The sequence below is a fragment of the Canis lupus genome, chromosome 28, assembly GCF_048164855.1.
Source record: "Canis lupus baileyi chromosome 28, mCanLup2.hap1, whole genome shotgun sequence".
Lineage (NCBI taxonomy): Eukaryota > Metazoa > Chordata > Mammalia > Carnivora > Canidae > Canis > Canis lupus.
Window position 1 is genome coordinate 12,427,954 of NC_132865.1, and position 21,053 is coordinate 12,449,006.

Genomic DNA, 21,053 nt, shown 5'->3' on the forward strand with positions numbered 1-21,053 from the left:
TTTGTTGATTTTCTCTATTTTTCTATTCTTTAGATCATTTCTTTCTACTTTAATCTTTATTATTTTCTTCCTTCTGCTGGCTTTGGGGGTTTATTTTGTTCTTTTTTTAGTTCTTTAAGATATGCTATATGAGACCTTACATCTTTTTTTTTTTTAAAGATTTTATTTATTTAATTCATGAGAGACACACAGAAAGAGGCAGAGACACAGGCAGAGGGAGAAGCAGGCTCCCCATGGAGGAAGCACAATGTGGGACTTGAATCCGGGACCCAGGGATCACATCCTGAGCTGAAGGCAGATGCTCAACCACTGAGCCACCCAGGGGTCCCTCTTAAATCTTTTTTGGCATAAGCTTTATAGCTATAAATTTCCATTTTCTCACTGCCTTCTTTGCATCCCATACATTTTGATGTTATGCTTTCATTTTCATTCATCTCTAAGCATTTTCTAATTTCTCTTGTGAATTCTTCTTTGATTCACTGATTGCTTAAGAATGTGTTCTTTAATCTCCACAAATTTACTAATTTTACAATTTTCCTTCTATTATTGATTTCTAACTTTATCTGTGGTCACAGAAGATAACTTCGTATATATCTATCCTTTTACATGTACTGAGACTTAATTTGTGACCTAACAGATGGTCTATCCTGAAGAATGTCCCATATGCTCTTAAGAGCATACTATTGTTGGGTTCAGTTTACTATATTTGTTGGTCAGTTCTAGCCGGTTTATTGTGCTGCTCAAGTCCTCTATTTCTTTATTTATATGTCTGGTTCTATCCATTATTAAAAATGGGATACTGGGTTCTCTATTATTATAGAAATGTCTATCCCTCCTCCTTTTGATCCTTCAATTTTTGCTTTATATATTTTAATGGTCTATTAAGTGTATAAATGTTTATAATTGTATCATCTTACTGTATCAAATCTTTATTAAAATATAATGTACTTCTTTGAACTTTTCTTATTTACAGTATATTTTGTCTAATGTTAGGGTAGCTACCCTGCTCCCATTTGGTTACCATTTGCCTGGAATATTTTTTCCATCCTTTACTTTCAACCTACTTGTATTTTTGCACCTGAAGTGAGTCTCTTGTAGGTAGCATATATGTCTGTCATTTTTCTTATCCATACCAATATCTGTCTTGATTAGACAGTTTAATTATTTACATCTAAAGTGATTACTGATATGGAGGGATTTGATTCTGTCATTTGCCATTTGTTTTCTATGTCTTATAGCTTTTTGTACCTCATTTCCTGCATTAATGTCTCTTTTGTGTAGTTGATTTTTTATAGTGAATTTTTAATTCCTTTCTCATTTCATTTTGTGTATGTTCTTTTTTTTTTCATTTTGTGTATGTTCTATAACTATTTTCTTTGTGGTTACCATCGGGATTACATTTAATATTCTAAAGTTACAAAACTCTAAAATCAGTTTCACTTCCATAACACACATAACTATGATCATTTAAAACTGTCCCAACTCCTTTTGGTTATTGATGTCACAAAACTATATCTTTGTACCTTGCGTGTCCAAAACATAAAGTAATAATTGTTTTAAATGCATTTCCAAAACAAAATTGTTACAAAACAATTTTCAAACATTTTATAATGCTTGAAATTTCTGAAACTGTGTGAACAAGTGGATGTACCCTGCCTTTTTAGGGGACATTAAACTGCTAATGGGGGACACCTGGGTGGCTCAGCGGTTGAGCGTCTGTCTTTGGCTCAGGGCATGATCCTGGGGTCCAGGATCAAGTCCCACATTGGGCTCCTTGTGGAGAGCCTGCTTCTCCCTCTGCCTATGTCTCTGCCTCTCTCTCTTTGTGTGTCTCTCATGAATAAAATTTTTTTTTAATTTTAAAAAGGGGATCCCTAGGTGGCTCAGTGGTTTAGCGCCTGCCTTCTGCCAAGGGCATAATCCTGGAGTCCCAGGATCGAGTCTCACATCAGGCTCCCTGCATGGAGCCTGCTTCTCTCTCTGCCTGTCTTTGCCTCTCTCTCTCTCTCTCTCTCTCTCTGTCTCATGAATAAATAAATAAAATCTTTTAAAAATAAAAAATAATAAAAAATAAACTGCTAATGGCACTTATTTGCCAGGGGTATAAATGTAGGGTTCAACAATTATGAAAAATCAATTACCAGCCTTTACTAATAGTCTAGTCTGAGTTTGTTAGGGTTTCATTTTATACTTGATATTTACTTACCATCATTTTTTAATTGATATCTGCTGAGAACACTAAATTTTCAGCTTGATTACTATATATATTTGCTACCTACAAAGTTGAGAATGTTTTCTAATATGTTGCACTTTTGAGTGAATGAGGAGGCCAAGACTTTTTTTAACAATCTTCATTTTGTACCTATACAGCTCTCCTTCCATATGCCTGGCCATGCTTTCCTCCCTTCTCCATTTCAACTTTTCTTACATTAAAAGTCTGTGCTGTTTTTTAATTAACCAAAGTAATTCTGTGGTAGCAAAGTTACTATCAGTTTGTTTTAATATCAAGAATAGTGAATAATAAGAGAAACAGTGTGTAAAAAGCTATGTAAACTCTAAAATACATATTTTATAGTTATTAAGGACCACAACGTGCCACCGTATTAGGATAAAAATATAAATAAATATTTAGATAAATTCTCTCCATTTTTAATAATAAAGGCTAATTTTGTTTTGAGCCTTTATTTATATGCCAAGCAATATAAGACTTTACCTATAATACCAAACACTTTATGGAGGACTAAAACCTGAATAAATAACTAAATTTTGTAAATGAGGAAAGGGGCTCAGAGCAATAACCACTTTGAAAGGGATGGCTTGATGTAAATGTAAATTCTAGAATTAGTATGTTAAATTTACACAAGTTATGAATGATCTAAAGAAGCTGCTTCTAGATGATATCAGGATGCTCTCAGTTATTTAAGACAGATTAATTCAGAATATTTTGAAAGAGAACAAAAAGTTCCAGGTTAACCATTTTCTTTTTCTCTCTTACTGTAGAAATCTTGGCGTGAAAGCAGTTGTTAATGTGTTGGAGAATTCTCACAATATTCTTAGCTCTGTAATATTCATTTGCTCCATAAACAATTGAATATCCATAGTCCCTGAACATTGTTTTAGGAGCTGAGGGTCTTATATTTATTGTAAATCTCTGTTCTTGAGAATATGTGTTTTATACCCAGAGGCAGAAGTAAAAAGGTATAAACAAATAAGATAAGCTCAAAGATTTGTAATGAAGATGCCAAATTTGTAATCCATTTATGCAGCTAAAAGCTTTGTTATAGAAAAGAAAAAAGAAAAAAAAAAGAAAAGAAAAAAGATGAAAATTTATTGAAATTGCAATATATTCACAAATGTTTAGGAGTTTGGCAAGGCTTATTTCTTACTTTATCAATTCATATTATGGCAGGTTGATATAAAAAGCAAATATGCTTTGTAACACTTTATTCCTTAAGTCTCAATTTCTCTCCCTCTGTTCCATGTATATATTAAGAAGATGGCATGTAAAATGCCACTTCAAGGAAAAGTGGGAAACCAGGTAGGAGGACATGAGAAAAACATAGCCTTGATTGTGAGAAGACAGTGATGAAAGAAGTGTCTTGACTTCCCTGACTAGACCAAGATTCCTACTGGAAGAGATTTGTTGGATAGCTTGAAGGAAGAAATCAAAGCAAAAGGGGTTTTGCTACATTTCCCATTTGAGACCCAGAGAAGAGACAGTTTTGCAACGGGAAGGCCCACTTCTCAAAAATCTAAAGGGGATAATTATATGTTGGCAACTGAGTTATCCAGAGTTTCCATACCAGAGACATAAACACACAGAAGCAAAGGCTGAAAGCAGACTACAAAAGCTAAATATTAATGAGAGCCAGATTTTGGTAAAATATGCAGCACCAGGGAAAGAGTGGTGAAACTGAGTCAGTGGAGACAACACTTAGGTCTGACTGGGAAGAGAGACAAGAGAAAGAAAGGGACAGTTTGCAGACTTCAGCAAGTGGGAATCAGGCCAAGCTGACAGGTAAAACTGGTACCCTAAAGGCCACAGACAGAACAACCAGAAGAATTCCCAAAGACATTCAATCAGATCTGAGATATCTCATACGGTGCTGCAAGAATCCTACAACTCCTCATGCATGGAGAAACTAATGGAGAAGAAAAGACTAGAGAACTATAAATAGAAAAGAAGTCACTTCGGTAAGAAAAGTTTTAGATAACAAATAGCAAGTTTGTTCTCCCTGATGGTCTTTGAGATACAAATTAGGAGGAAACTCACTCAATTATAAGAAATAAAGTTTGAGCCACTTTGCATATCTAGCACTTTTTCTAAGGAATACTTGATCTGGTAATACTCAGCCAGTTTTTCATGTTTCTGTGAAAATTTCTATCTTCTATGCAATGGGAAACTGAAAATTATTTATATTCTGAATACAAAACAGTGTCTATATTGTGGTACTAGCTTATAAGCTATAAATGGTATTAAAATAGTGATTTTTAAAAACATTATTATTGTATTAAAGGGTTGCTTTATAATATCATTGCTATTGGAAACATAAATTTTGGAAAACAATGTTACAGACAAATTTCTCTTTATGAAAATTTAATATACTTGGAATTAATATCTAAATTAATATCTAAATAGTATCAATTAATTTCCTTTAAACTATTCTTATGGTTTAAGAATTCTGACAACAAAACATCCTTCACTTAACTCTTAAGAAGATTCTGAACTCACCTCATCCCATGGACACACTGAGTCTACAGCTACCTTCCTCTCAAAAAGACCTAAAGGGTGGCCAAGCAACAACTATACACTGGAAAAAAAAACGAGAAGAAAACACACTGAACCAGTTAGAGGAGTCTGGGACACAATCTCACCATAAACCCCACCCTTCACGCACCCAGCATCCACAGATCAGGAAAAAACTCAAAACCTGGAGTGTCTTTTTGAGGAATGAAGCATTTGAACCTTCCATCAAGCACCCCAACTTTTAAGACCTATATCTGAGAGATCAGGCCCCAAAACATCTAACTTTAAAAATCAAGGGGGCTCACAGTCATGATGGAATACTTCAGAATAAAGACTGAAGGTCACCATCTTCACACTCTTGTTTTGCTTTGCTATAGAGCCAGTGGACATCATCTCTTTAATTTTTTCTTCTTTTTTCATTTTCTCTTTTTCCTTTTTTCCTTTTTCTAGAGAGTACTATCTTTATACTCACTCACACTATGTCTTGATACAAACAGTATGGACCATCTTCATGCTCTCCCTCTACCATGCTCAAAATCTCCAGCATCTCCTGAAAGGGAGTTTTTACAGGCATCTGATGCCCTGATTTTTGTGGTTGCTGCCCAAAGGCATCCCTTGATCATTTGGCTCTGAAGACCAGGGGAATCTGTGTTCCTGGGTCCCACAGGACTATAACAATCAAAGAGTCAGTTCTTGGCAGGCTACCATCCCCAGGGTGCTGCACAGATAGCAAACTAAAACATATCACCTGTCTTTCTATGAAAGAGGCCTATTTGCTTGTCCAGGAGCTTTGGCCTGAGGGGCAGTCTTCTGATTTGATATGTATCTAGTGGTCTACGTAAGTGCTGTCAGGGAACACAGGCTGGTAAACACCATCTTTGTGCTCTCTCTTTGCCTCACTATAGCTCACCAGTCTATTCCAGAAATTAGCTTATATACTCTTGTCTGGCACTCTGATTTTTATGGCTGCCACCAGGGAACATGCTTTCATGTCCTGGTTCTGGCTGCCAGCAGGGCTTACAAACTCAAGAGTCCAACAGGCAGAGCTTTCTTTCTTTTTTTTTTTTATGATTTTATTTATTCATGAGAGACACAGAGAGAGAGAGAGAGGCAGAGACATAGGCAGCAGGAGAAGCAGGCTCCGCATAGGGAGCTCAATGTGGGACTCAATCCCAGGACCTCTGGATCATGCCTTGAGCCAAAGGCAGATGCTCAACTGCTGAGCCACCTAGGCATCCCAAAGACAGAGCTCTCAAAAAGCTACCACCTATAGGGCACAGCAAGAGGCAACAACAAAGCCAGGAACTACAGTCTTTCTTTGAAGAAGGCCTATTAGCTGGTCACAACTACAGCCTGAAGGGCAGGATTCTAATTAAACAGACATCTAAGAGTTGACTGTAATACTTTTTGGAGACTTCAGAGGGTGGGCACTATCTTCATGTTCTTCCTCTGCTGTACTGTAGAGTGTCACTATCTCCTGAATTGTAGCCCTTACATGCATCTGGTGTCTCAGTTTTTGTGCCTGCCACCCAGGGGACATCCTTTAATCACCTGGCTCTCTTGGCTGGGGGTCTTGTGTTCCCAGGTCCCATAACACTGCAATAATTATACAGATAGTTCTTGACGGGCTACTAGCCTCAGGGCACTACTCAGACAGCAGTGAAACACCATTCCATTCTATTTATGAAAGATGCCGACTTTCTTGTCCTGGAGCTTCAGCCTAAGGGACAGACTTCAGGTTTGGTGTACATTTAGGGGCCTAAGGGATTGCTATCAGGAAACAAGGCTAATATATGCCATCCTACTGTTCTTCCTCTGCTTCACTATAGCTCACCAATATCTCCTAGGAAAGAGCTTATACACTCATCTGGAGCCCTGATTTCTATATCTGCAACTCAAGAGACATCTCCAGATCACCTGGGTTGGTGGCCAGTGGAGCTTCTGCTTGCAGTCCCATAGGACTATATATATTTGCATTATTTAAAAGTTAAGGCCTGACAGTCTGGCTTTCAATCAGTATATGAATTTAGGTGTTCACTGAGATCCGTCCTTTTGAGACAATGACAGATCTTAGTACACCCTCAACTACTGGGAGATATTAAAAAAATAATAGGCCTCTTGGATAAGCACTAGGTTTGAGAGACAACCAAGAGGTAGGAAAAGGCTGAACAACAAGGTTCACATCTTATACAGGGTCGCCCTTTCAAGAAACAATACAGAGAGTCAAGCAAAGTGAAGAAACAAAGAATGTGTTCCAAATGAAAGAACAAGATACAACTGCCAGAAAAAAAATCTTAATGAAACAGATAAATAATTTATCTGATAAACAGTACAGGGCAGCCCCAGTGGCGCAGCGGTTTAGCTCCGCCTGCAGCCCGGGGTGTGATCCTGGAGACCTGGGATCGAGTCCCACATCAGGTTCCCTGCGTGGAGCCTGCTTCTCCCTCTGCCTGTGTCTCTGCCTCTCTCTCTCTGTGTGTCTCTATGAATAAATGTATAAAAATATAAAAAAAATTAAAAAACAGTACAAAGTAATGATCATAAAGATGCTTATCAAACTTGGGAAAAAAGACAAACACGGTGAGCATTTCAACAAAAGACAGAAAATATAAAAATGTACCATACAGAAATCACAGAGCTGAAGAATACAGTAACTGAACTGAAAAATACACAAAATGGATTCAACAGCAGACTAGATGAAGCAGAAGAAAATATCAGTGAATTCAAATACAAGGCTGTGGAACTCACTCATTCAGAGCAGCAAAATGAAAAAAGAATGAAAAGAAACTGAAGATAGCTTATGGACTAAATAGGACAACATCAAAGAGACTAAAATTAGCATTACAGGGGTCCCAGAAGAATAGAGACAAAAAAGGAGCAGAAAAATTATTTGAAGAAATAATAGCAGAAAACATCCATAGCCTAGGGAAGGAAACAAATATCCAGTTCCAGGAAGCTCAGAGAATTCCAGACAAGATGAACCCAAAGAGATCTCATATTAAGATTTCTTGTAATTAAAATGTCAAAAGTTAAAGTCAAGGAGAGAATCCTAAAAGCAACAAGAATAAAACAACTTATTTTACAAGGGAATCCACATAAAATCATGTGCAAATTTTTCAACAGAAATTTCATAGGCCAGAAAAGAGTGGCACAACATATTCAAAGTGCTGAAAGAAAAAAATCCCCCAACCAAGAATATATTCTATCTGGCAAAGTTATCACTCAGAATTGAAGGAAACATAGAGTTTTTCAAATGAGCCAAAGCTAAAGTAGTACATCATCACTAAACTTGCCTTACAAAAAATGTTAAAGGGACATCTTTAAGCTTAAAAGAAATCTTGAACACTAAATAGTAACAATGAAACATATAAAAGAATAAATCTCACTGGAAAGATGGATATTTGTTGAGGGTAGTAGATTAATCACTTACAAATCTAGTATGAAGGTCAAAAGAAAAAAGTAGTAAAAATAACTATAATAATTAAGGGTACAAAAAACAAAAAGATATAAAATGTGATGTCAAAAACAAAACATGGTGGTGAGAGTAAAAGTATAGAGCTTTGGAATAAAGATCAAACTTCAGTTCTTACCAACTTGAAGTAGACTTTTATAAATAGAAGGCAGACTATATATGAAACTAAAAAGATTCTGCACAGCTAAAGAAATAATCAACAAAATATAAAGGCGACTATGAAGTGGGAGAAAAATTTGCAAACCACATAATATGAAAAGGGATTAATATCTAAAGTCCATAAAGAAATCTCAAAACTCAATAGCAAAAAACAGGGGCAGGGGACATGAAGACATGAAGAGACATTTTTCCAAAGACATATAAATGGCTGATGGATACATGAAAAGATGCTCAACATCACTATTCATCAGGGAAATGCAAATCAAAGCCACATGGTATATCATGTCATACACCTGTTAGAATGGTTATTACTGAAAACAAAACACACAGAGAGAGAAATGAGATGTTGGTAAGGATCTGAAGACCAGGGAATCTTGTGCAGCACTGGTGGGAATATAAATTGGTGCAGCAACTGTGGAAAACAGGATCAAGGTTCCTCAAAAAAATAAAAAATAGGACTACCACATAATGCAGCAATCCTACTTCTGGATATATATCTAAAGGAAATGAAGTCAAGATTTTAAAAATATCTGTACAACCATGTTCATTGCAGCATTATTTACAGCACCCAAGATTTGCTTAATAACCTTGCCTATGATTAAATGGATGGAAAAAAGTGGCAATGTATGTATATACGCATACACACGCATATAATGATATATTACTATTTATGAGAAGAAGGAAATCCCACCACTTTTGACTATATAGATGGACCTCGAGGGCCTCACAGTAGGTGAAATAAGACAAAATAAAACAAATACTGTAGGATCTCACTTACACATGTGACATTTTAGCTTTTACTTTCTACCAATCTTAGAGAGGTTATCTCCTAATCCTAATATTTATTGAAGTTATGACAATTTATACAAAGTCTGTAAAATTACCTCACTTATTTTTTGTCATTGTTAGTCCTGTTTACTCATCTAGATATCTTACACTTCAGGTTAGCCTTGGAATAATCCATAAACATTTTAAGAAAATGTTAACTTGATTTTTTTTTTTAGGTTCACATTGATAAGGATTCAGATATATGTGTTTCTAGGAGACACTGAAGTGAATCAAAGAGAAAGATCTGTATTAGAGCAAACCATAAAGAGTGGACAACCTCAGGAAGAACCTACATTACCACACTAGAAGATTTGAAACAAATTTGAATTGACTTCTTGTACATACATTGTAGTGTATCTTCAAGTATGAACAAGGATTGAAATGGATAGTTTAAAGCACCATTTAATCCCTGAGATTCTTTTTTTAAATTTTTTTAAGATTTTATTTTTAAGTAATCTCAACACCCAATGTGGGGTTGCAACTCACTACCCCAAGATCAAGAATCACAAACACCACCAAGTCAGCCAAGTACCCCTAAACCTTGAGAACTTTTTTCTTCCAAATTTTTATATAAATTCCAGTTAGTTAACACACAGTGTAGTAGTAGTATTCAAGCATAGTATTTAATCATTCATTGCTTACATATAAGACCCAGTGCTCATCAAAAGTGCCCCCCTTAATCCCTATCACTTATTTAACCCATCACCCCACATGCCTCCCCTCCAGCAAACCTCAGTTTTTTCTCTATAGTTAAGAGTCTGTTTTATGGTTTGCCTCACTCTTTTATTTTCCCCCTATGTTCATCTGTTTTGTTTCTTAGAGTCCACATGAGTGAAATCATATGGTATTTGTCTCTCTGATGGACTTATTTCACTTAGCATATTACTCTCTAGCTCCATCCATGTTGCAAATGGCTAGATACCATTCTTTTTTCATGGATGAGTATATTCCATTGCATATGAACATGACCTCTTTTTTTTTTCCCTAAAGATTTTATTTATTTATTCATGAGAGACACACAGAAATAGGCAGAGACACAGGCAGAGGAAGAAGCAGGTTCCATGCAGGGAGCCTGACATGGGACTCTATCCTGGGTCTCCAGGATCACACCCTGGGTTGAAGGCAGCGCTACACCGTTGAACCACCCAGGCCGCCCATGACCTCTTCTTCATCCATTCATCAGTGGATTGATATCTGGGTTCCTTCCGTAATTTGGTAACTGTTGATAATGCTGCTATAAATATCAGGGTGTGTATATCCCTTTAAGTTAGTATTTTTTTTTAATTCTTTGGGTAAATACCTAGAAGTATTTCTACCCTGGATTATAGGGTAGTTCTATTTTTAACTTTTTAAGGAACCCCTATACTGTTTTTGCAGACTGGCTGCACCAGTTCAGATACCCACCAGCAGGGAAAGAGGGTTCTCCTTTCTCTGTATCCTTTCCAACATCTGCTGTTTCTTGTGTTGTTCATTTTAGCCATTCTGAAAGGTGTGATGTGGTATCTCATGATGATTTCAATTTGTATTTCCCTGATGATGAGTTATGCTGAGCATCTTTTAATGTGTCTATTAGCCATTTGTTTGTCTTTTTTGGAAAAATGTCTACTCATGTGATGTCTGGGTGGCTCCATGGTTGAGTGTCTACCTTAGGCCCAGGGCATGATCCCAGGGTCCTGGGATCAAGTCTCACAGCAGGCTCCCGATTGGGAGCCTGCTTCTCCCTCTGCCTATGTCCCTGCCTCTGTATCTCTGTGTCTCTCATGAATAAATAAAATAAAAATACTTTTAAAGTTTTTTTTTTAAATAAAAATGTTTACTCATATCTTCTGCCCATTTCTTAACTGGATTATTTGTTTTTTGGGTGTTTAGTTTAATAAGTTCTTTATATATTTCGGATATGTCATTTGCAAAAATTTTGTCCCATTCCAAACGTTGCGTTTTAATTTTGTTCATTGTTTTCTTCAATATGTAGAAGCTTTTTATCCTGATGAAATCCCAATAATTTATTTTTGCTTTTGTTTTTCTTGCCTTGGAAGACATATCTAGTAAGAAGCTGATATGGCTGATATCAAAGAAATAACTGCCAGGGTTCTCCTGCAAGATTTTGATGATTTCTGGTCTTAATTTAGTTCTTTCATCCATTTTATATTTATTTTTGCATATGGTATAAGAACTTGGTCCAGTTTCATTCTTTTTCTCTTTGTTGTCCAGTATACCCAATACCATTTGTTGAAGAGACGGTCCAAACTTTTTAACACACAATTCTTTATAATAACAAAATAATCTAAATTCCACCTCCTATCCCTTGGATCATTGCTCTCTTTCATTTCACTCACATATAAGCATACATCAGCCTAAGGTATATATAAAAACATATATAATTGGATAAACTGTTGCTATTATTTTGAACAAATTGTTGTCTAATTAACCAAAAAAAGAAAAAAGAAAAATTGAAGTGTACAGTTCAGGGCTTTATTCTATATTTAAAGAGTTGTGCAACCAACACCACAATCTAACTTCAGAACATTTTTATAAGCCCAAAAGAAACCCTCATCCAGTTTAATTCACACCTCATTCCTTGCATACTCCACCCTGAGCCTAGAAATCTGTGGACAATTTCTGTAAGACCTCTAAAAAATATTGAAGTGGTGAGAGTAGATATCCTTTTCTTACACTTTACCTTACTGGGAAAGATTTCAGTCTTTCACCATTATCTCTAGGTTTTGTTCTTATAGATACACATTATCAGAACAGGACATCTAGTTCAAGTTAACTGAATGGGTGTATGTGTGCATATGTAGACATCTACTGAAAATATCATGAAACTTTTGTCCTCTATTCAATAAAAAATATGTGATAGTGTTATATGTGTCAACTTGGATAAGCTAATCAAACAATAATGTAGGTGTTGCTGTGGAAGTTATTTTGTAGATGTGATCAGCATCTATAATCAGTTGACTTTAAGTAAAGGAGATTAGCCTGGATAATTAGGGTGGGTCTGATCCCATCTGTTGAAAGGCTTTAAGAACAGAACTGAAGTTTACTTGAGGAAGAAGAAATTCCACCTGTGGACTACAAACTACTGGCAAATTTCAGAGTTGCCTAGTTAACTCCTACAATCACATAAGCCAACTCATTACAATACATATTAATAAACCAGCTCTGGTATAAGAGGCCTCAATGTTGATCTTGCATCTAGTTTAGTCAATAGAGTCTTTCTAAGTAATCTGGAATATTATCACTGCAGGTGAGGGGATTCCACATTTTTTAATACCTGACATGGATCTCATCTATTTATTTCACTGAATGCCTTTATAAGGAGAGTGGCAGGTATATTTGGCGTATGGAGATCTGATAATCCTCCATATCTGTTTGTTGGCATTCTGTCTGGCTACAAATTACATTTTTCTTTTTGCTACAAAAATTAGAGGCACCTGGGTGGCTCAGTCAGTTAAGCATCTGCCTTCAGCCCAGGTCATGATCCCATGATGGAGCCCCACATCAGGCTACCCATTCAGCAAGGAGCCAGCCTGCTTCTCCCTCTCCTGCTCTGCCTGCTTGTGCACTCACTCAATCTCTGTCAAATCAGTAAAGAAATCTGAAAGAAAAAAGAAAAGAAAGGAAAGGAAAGGAAAGGAAAGGAAAGGAAAGGAAAGGAAAGGAAAGGAAAGGAAAGGAAAGGAAAGGAAAAAGAAAAAAGAAAGAAAAGAAAAGAAAAGAAAAGAAAAGAAAAGAAAAGAAAGAAAAGAAAAGAAAAGAAAAGAAAAGAAAAGAAAAGAAAAGGAAGGAAAAGAAAAGAAAAGAAAAATGAAAACAACCTAGAGAGGGATGGTTTTGTTTTCTTCATCTCAACTAATTAACAATGAATTCAAGTATTCACATAAAAACACACACACAAAAAAATTATTCTACAAAACTTCACTAAATTAAATTTGAAGGTCTAAATTGCTTTAATTTCTTTGTCTAATTTCCTCTTTCTTTGATATCCTTTCATGTCACATTCAGAAAAATTCAAAATAGAGTTACTGAGTTCCTGTTTGGTATGGAGCTACTACACATGAAGAACACCTATTGATATTTATTATGCAAACCATGAAGGGGAAACAGGATTTCAGACTTGCAGTGACATCTTGGGTCTTCCTTAGGCTGTACCTGTGGAATCCACAGCAATTTGAGGACCTACATTCACAGTAAAATTCCTTGTGACTTCCAAAAATATGGAATATAATAATCATCAATTCTATCACTTACTTGCTATAAGATTTGGGGAAAACAGCTTCTGAAACTAGGAAATGTTTTATAGGATTATTCTGAAGGGAAATTGAGATAAGCCTAGGTACTTTTTAACTTTTGCTTTACCTTTATCTTTACTGACTTCATGTTTATGCCTTGTCAATTTAAAATCAATTTAAATAATTTTACTTTCGGGATCCCTGGGTGGCGCAGCGGTTTGGCGCCTGCCTTTGGCTCAGGGCGCGATCCTGGAGACCTGGGATCGAATCCCACGTCGGGCTCCCGGGGCATGGAGCCTGCTTCTCCCTCTGCCTGTGTCTCTGCCTCTCTCTCTCTCTCTCTCTCTCTCTGACTATCATAAATAAATAAAAATTAAATAAAAATTTAAAAAAAAAATAATAATAATTTTACTTTCAAGTTAATAAATTCCAAAGCCTTCTTGCATAGGTGTGATATCCATCCATCTCTGTCCCCCTATACAACACACCAGCAGTCTATTATCTGCCAAGTAGTTTAGAATCTGAATTTATGCATAATATGAATTAAGCCTTTAAGGGATTCCATGGTTTAACAACACTCAGCTTTAGTGAACACACACACTTCAATACATTCTTTTCTTTTTTTTTTCTTTTAACAGATAACGGGGCTTGCAGAATGCTAGTATGCTATATAGCAAAGGCCTATTTGTTCTGTCCCTTGGTTCACTAAATTGCATCTAGATTAGAAACTATAATACTCCATTATTCTTAAGTCTCCAAAGAGAAGTTCCATAAACTGATCTGCTTTATTGATGACTTTGCCAAAGTAGGGTCATAGGGTATACCACAAATGGATTAAATATTATCTATTCTTATGACATTTACAACTTCAAATCCTACTCACAATTTTAATTATTTGATTTGATCTTTATAGTCATTAATACTGACTACACTTATGGTTCTCTTGGGTGATGGATCAGATAGATGACTTCCAGAGTAGGGCTCCTTACATACGCTCTAAGTCTTGGCAAGACTCAGTTCCGTAGAGCCCACAGAAGGACACCTCCATTTAATAGGACACTGATTCAGGAAGGTGAGGGTGAATGACTGCATGGTAGTTAGGCTGAGAGCTAATGAACAGATGTGTTATAGTCTTGGCTTCCCAGGCTTTCTAAAAGTCTTTTCAAATTACCTCCCACATAAATTGGTGTTAATGATTGTGCAGGACTCCCTTTAGGAAGCACTATGATTAGACTAAAAGGGAATTTTCAATAGTTTTGGGGAAACATTTTTCATCTATATTAAGAATAATTCTTTTCACACCTATGCTCTAGCTCTGCCTCTCAGCAAAAGAAAATGAGCTGCTCTGCATTTGTTTCTCAATGCAAAGAAAGACATTTAATTTCTCAGGCAATGCATGGTAACTTAGAACAATGTGTCGAATCTAAAACGGAAAATGCATACAACTATAAGATGAGTGGACTGTCTCATCCACAGACAATAACCCATCCCTAATGACTCATTTTCCTCTATATAAATTGAGGAATGTGACAAGGGTACAGAATGTTTTTCTCTCACGAGGAAAAAATTTACCTGCCTTTGAGATATGCTAATCATATTAGGCTGATGCATCCATTCGTAGCACATCATTCTTTTTCTCTATATTAGGAATCTGCTTTCTTATTGCTACTGTGCAACTAAGAGAAAGAAATGAAGAAGAATTTTTTAATAAAAACATTTTATCTTTACTTCGCTGGAAGGAGGCTGGGTTTGAGCTTTCTAACTACAAATTCAAAACCAAATGACAAGAATTTAAAAACGAAGAATTAGCTGTGTATATTAACTTTCTATTGTTAATGCTTTTACTAGGCTGTTGGAAGATTATTGCTAGATATAATTAGGAATGAAGAGCTTGGGTTTTTTCAGGCCATAAATTTATTTAATTATCTTATTTTGTATGTGAGTTGAGCTTTAATCTTTTATCTGTTTTCTTAAAACACTTGCCCTGAGAATCAAGGATTAAATACAAGATATTCTTCTCTGTTTCTCTTCATTCCCATCTGCACAAAGAGTATTCTTTGATGTGTACTCTAAAGCTGATTCCTTTGATTATTTTTTAAACTCCCAGTCTACACTCTAATCAGGTTTTAAAACTGTACTCCTGCATTAACATTATGTATGCGTGCACCAGTGCTGAGCTAATGGGCTAGGATGAGTCAGATCTCCATATATTTTTATGTTTTTTTCCCCTTAGTTTGTCTTCATTTCAGATTGAAAACTCCCTTTACTTAGCCAATTTTTTAAATGAACTTCATAAATCTCCTCACGTAAAGCACAAGCAGCAGAATTTATTTAAAGTGGAAAACTTTTTCTCCCAATGCACTTTTGTAGATTTTGCTGTAAAGGGAAATCAGTTTTAAACAGGCAGGACTGCTTTGCACTGAAAGAAAATTAAATTCTTGCATCCCTGTGCATACTGCACGCATGATATGCTTTCCATATGATTTCTACCTACGTGATCATCACTCAGCACTGAAAAAGCTCAGGGGCAAAAGAAGGTCAGAAAGGTATGAGGAAAGCAACAAAAATCAAGATGAAGTGAAAATGATTTAATTTCCATACATATTTCATCTCAAGTGCAGGCTCAAAAGAGAAAGTGCTCACTCATCTTCTTCTTCACCAAAGCCTTCCCCTGCAGCCACACTTCAGTTACATGAGGGTAAAACAGGATTCAGCATTGAGTTCAGTTAACTTTCTCAGATGTGTTACCACAAGGTGTTCTAGTTGCCAGTGTCTCACTTGTCAATGGGACATACTAAACAATAACAGTAATGGATAAGTGAAGAGCATTTCACAGTTATCAGGAACATTACCACATTTGGGTCATTTAATCCGTACAAAAATACTATCAAAGAATATTAGTTTTATTGTAACTGATGAGAAGACAGTGGCTGAGAGGTTAACTGATGTGAACAAAATCTAGTAATGTTCAAAAAGTAGTGGCTAACTTTTCAGACTCCAAACCCATGGAGAACCCGTGGTTTTCAGACTCCAAACCCATGTTATTCCCAATACATGAAACTGATTTGAAAGATGCCCTTGAATATCCTAATGGATAAATATCCTTCTAAAACTAAAAGATAGAAATGACTTTTCTGAAGCCCTACACATTCATTGCAGGAACTGTTTGTTAATGAGCCAACTCTTCACAGTTCTTTTCTACTTACGTCTTTGTGGCAAGAATATTGTGCATCTATGATTGAGCCAGGCCTCTTTTTCTTTTTATTTCAACCTTTCTATTTAAATTAAAAAGTAATACATAATCATGACCCAAAAAATCCAGATTAAAAAAAAAGAATGATTTATAATATTCATAATCCTAAACCGGTGCTTTTTGTTAACTTAAAGAAAATATTTAGACCTAAAAAAAGTAGCAAAAATTGTCCAGACAAGTTTCCATATAACCTCACCTACTTTTCTCTAATGTTATCATCTTATATAATCACAGTATAATTATCAAAATCAGAAAAGTAACACTAGCCCAATATTATTAACTAAGCCACACATTTTATTTCTCTGATTTTTCCACTAATGATTTCTTTTTGTTCCAGATTCTGAACAGGAACCCTACATTGCATTCTTTTCATGTCTCCCTAACTCTCCTCTATTTGTGTCAGTTCATCAATCTTTCCTTGTCTTTCATGAACTAGACTCCTTGAAGAGTACTGGTCAAATGCCTCAGTTTTGGTGTGTCAGATATTTTCTTGAGATTAGGATGAAGTAATGAATTTTTGGCAGAAATATTACAGAAGTATTGTGCATCCTTCTCTTGCATCACATTATGGTGTATATAACATCATATATCTTACTAATGATGGGAAGTTAATCTTGATCCACTGGTTAAAGTAGTGTCTGGTAGGTTTCAACAGAGTAAAGTTATCAAATTGATCAAATTGTTTCAGCTTTGTTCACTGGAAGCCTTTTGTTTCAGCTAGATCTTTTGACAATTTTGATAATTTTCCTCATTTGAGTTTCCTGTGCAGTCAATCAGCAGCAGCAGGATGAAATAAAAAGTCTGATGATTTCATATAAACAGAATTCATCTTAGATTACCTCTCATGTTCAGAAGAAATCCATGAAGGGACATAATTTAGACAGCCTATATATATATATATATATATATATATATATATATATATATATGTATGTATATGTGTGTGTGTGTGTGTGATTTATTATTTGAGAGAAAGAAAGAGCAGACATGGAAAGGGAGGGGCAGAGGGAGAGGGAGAGTCCTAAGCAGCCTCTGCACTGATGCCAGAGCCACACAGGGCTCAATCTCATGACCTGAGATCATGACCTGAGCCAAAATCAAAAGCTGGATGGTTAACCAACTGCCACCCAGGCACCACAGCCATTATAATTTTTCCAGTTGGAAAAGTAGAGGTAAGCCAGAACTCAAAACAGAAAATAGTTTACGGGGCAGCCCGGGTGGCTCAGCGGTTTAGCGCCGCCTTCAGCCCAGGGCGTGATCCTAGAGTCCCGGGGTCGAGTCCCACCTCGGGCTCCCTGCATGGAGCCTGCTTTTCACTCCCTCCGCCTGTGTCTCTGTCTCTGTCTCTGCCTCTGTCTCTGTCTCTGTCTCTCTCTCTCTGTTGCTCGTGAATAAATAAAATCTTTAAAAAGAAAAAATAGATTAAGGAATGGATAAGAGGCAGGGAATAAGTCACATGCCAGCTCCTACCTGGTTTGGTATACAAAGGCTATAGTTAGTGAAATTTTAGGCATGTCTAAAGCTTCCCTACCTGATTGGGAAAACCAATTATTTCCCCAATAGTGATTAATGATTAGATTTCTGTAATTTGAGATTTGGCTTGAAAAGTAGTATTCTTAGAAAAATAATACACTGAGCATCCATTCCTGATCAAAACTCTTCAGAGTGTAGGGATAGAGGGAACATTCCTCGACATCTTAAAAGCCATCTATGAAAAGCCCACAGCAAATATCATTCTCAATGGGGAAGCACTGGGAGCCTTTCCCCTAAGATCAGGAACAAGACAGGGATGTCCACTCTCACCACTGCTATTTAACATAGTACTGGAAGTCCTAGCCTCAGCAATCAGACAACAAAAAGACATTAAAGGCATTCAAATTGGCAAAGAAGAAATCAAACTCTCCCTCTTCGCCGATGACATGATACTCTACATAGAAAACCCAAAAGTCTCCACCCCAAGATTGCTAGAACTCATACAGCAATTTGGCATTGTGGCAGGATACAAAATCAATGCCCAGAAGTCAGTGGCATTTCCATACACTAACAATGAGACTGAAGAAAGAGAAATTAAGGAGTCAATCCCATTTACAATTGCACCCAAAAGCATAAGATACCTAGGAATAAACCTAACCAAAGAGGTAAAGGATCTATACCCTCAAAACTATAGAACACTTCTGAAAGAAATTGAGGAAGACACAAAGAGATGGAAAAATATTCCATGCTCATGGATTGGAAGAATTAATATTGTGAAAATGTCAATGTTACCCAGGGCAATACACACGTTTAATGCAATCCCTATCAAAATACCATGGACTTTCTTCAGAGAGTTAGAACAAATTATTTTAAGATTAGTGTGGAATCAGAAAAGACCCCGAATAGCCAGGGGAATTTTAAAAAAGAAAACCATAGCTGGGAGCATCACAATGCCAGATTTCAGGTTGTACTACAAAGCTGTGGTCATCAAGACAGTGTGGTACTGGCACAAAAGCAGACACATAGATCAATGGAACAGAATAGAGAACCCAGAAGTGGACCCTCAACTTTATGGTCAACTAATATTCAACAAAGGAGGAAAGACTATCCACTGGAAGAAAGACAGTCTCTTCAATAAATGGTGCTGGGAAAATTGGGCATCCACATGCAGAAGAATGAAACTAGACCACTCTCTTGCACCATACACAAAGATAAACTCAAAATGGATGAAAGATCTAAATGTGAGACAAGATTCCATCAAAATCCTAGAGGAGAACACAGGCAACACCCTTTTTGAATTCAGCCACAGTAACTTCTTGCAAGATACATCCACGAAGGCAAAAAAAACAAAAGCAAGAATGAACTATTGGGACTTCATCAAGATAAGAAGCTTTTGCACAGCAAAGGATACAGTCAACAAAACTCAAAGACAACCTATAGAATGGGAGAAGATATTTGCAAATGATGTATCAGATAAAGGGCTAGATTCCAAGATCTATAAAGAACTTATTAAACTCAACAGCAAAGAAACAAACAATCCAATCATGAAATGGGCAAAAGACATGAAGAGAAATCTCACAGAGGAAGACATAGACATGGCCAACACGCACATGAGGAAATGCTCTGCATCACTTGCCATCAGGGAAATACCACAATGAGATACCACCTCACACCAGTGAGAATGGGGAAAATTAACAAGGCAGGAAACCACAAATGTTGGAGAGGATGTGGAGAAAAGGGAACCCTCTTACACTGTCGGTGGGAATGTGAACTGGTGCAGCCACTCTGGAAAACTGTGTGGAGGTTCCTCAAACAGTTAAAAATAGACCTGCCCTATGACCCAGCAATTGCACTGCTGGGGATTTACCCCAAAGATACAGATGCAATGAAACGCTGGGACACCTGCACCCCGATGTTTCTAGCAGCAATATCACAATAGCCAAACTGTGGAAGGAGCCTCGGTGTCCATCGAAAGATGAATGGATAAAGAAGATGTGGTCTATGTATACAATGGAATATTCCTCAGCCATTAGAAACGACAAATAGCCACCATTTGCTTCGACGTGGATGGAACTGGAGAGTATTATGCTGAGGGAAATAAGTCAATCGGAGAAGGACAAACATTATATGTTCTCATTCATTTGGGGAATATAAAAAATAGTAAAAGGGAATAAAGGGGAAAGGAAAAAAAATAAGTGGGAAATATCAGAAAGGGAGACAGAACATAAAGACTCCTAACTCTGGAAAACGAACTAGGGGTGGTGGAAAGGGAGGAGGGCAGGGGGTGGGGGTGACTGGGAGGCGGGCACTGAGGTGGGCACTTGACGGGATGAGCACTGGGTGTTATTCTGCACGTTGGCAAATTGAACACCAATAAAAAATAAATTTATTTTTAAAAAAGAAAAAGAATACACTGGAATTAGTCATTCTAAGTAACTTATGAATGACATCTTAGTCCTTCTGAAAAACCACGTGTTTCATGGGACAATGTAGTAAGAAGGGTACACTGGACATATAGTTAGGAAGAGGTGCCACAGAGTGGGAAAAGAGGGGACCTACAGAAGTGATATAACAGACATACTGATCAGAAATTGTCTACATTACAATTTGACTGATCTAGACTTATCAGGATCTCATATTCCTCCAGACGAGTCTTGCACAATTTGACTATGTTGAAAAAAACATATTCCTTAAATTTTTTAAGAATATAAACTGTATCTTTTTTAACTTTGATTTCCTAGGTCAGTTCTTCACATGTCGTACATTCTCTGTATATTTTTGTGTAATAAATAAACGCATAAAGTAATGAATAATAATTTAAAATAGTGTGGGACATATGTAGCAATTCTACTATAGTAAACATTCTCCACAATAACTCAAGTATCTTAA

The 21,053-nt window shown here is 36.5% G+C and overlaps 1 protein-coding gene across 11 annotated transcripts in view; it reads right to left on the minus strand.

The window, feature by feature from the left end:
- Nucleotides 1–21,053, minus strand: part of LOC140620186 (zinc finger protein 385C-like) — a 450,118-nt gene that overhangs the window by 280,742 nt on the left and 148,323 nt on the right. The window contains exon 7 of one of the 11 annotated variants that reach the window (XR_012019945.1): nucleotides 4,733–4,811. The exons of the other annotated variants lie outside the window; for them this stretch is intronic. The gene's annotated coding sequence lies outside the window, so the exon portion shown is untranslated. The remainder of the gene's footprint in view (nucleotides 1–4,732; nucleotides 4,812–21,053) is intronic. 11 annotated transcript variants of the gene reach the window in all.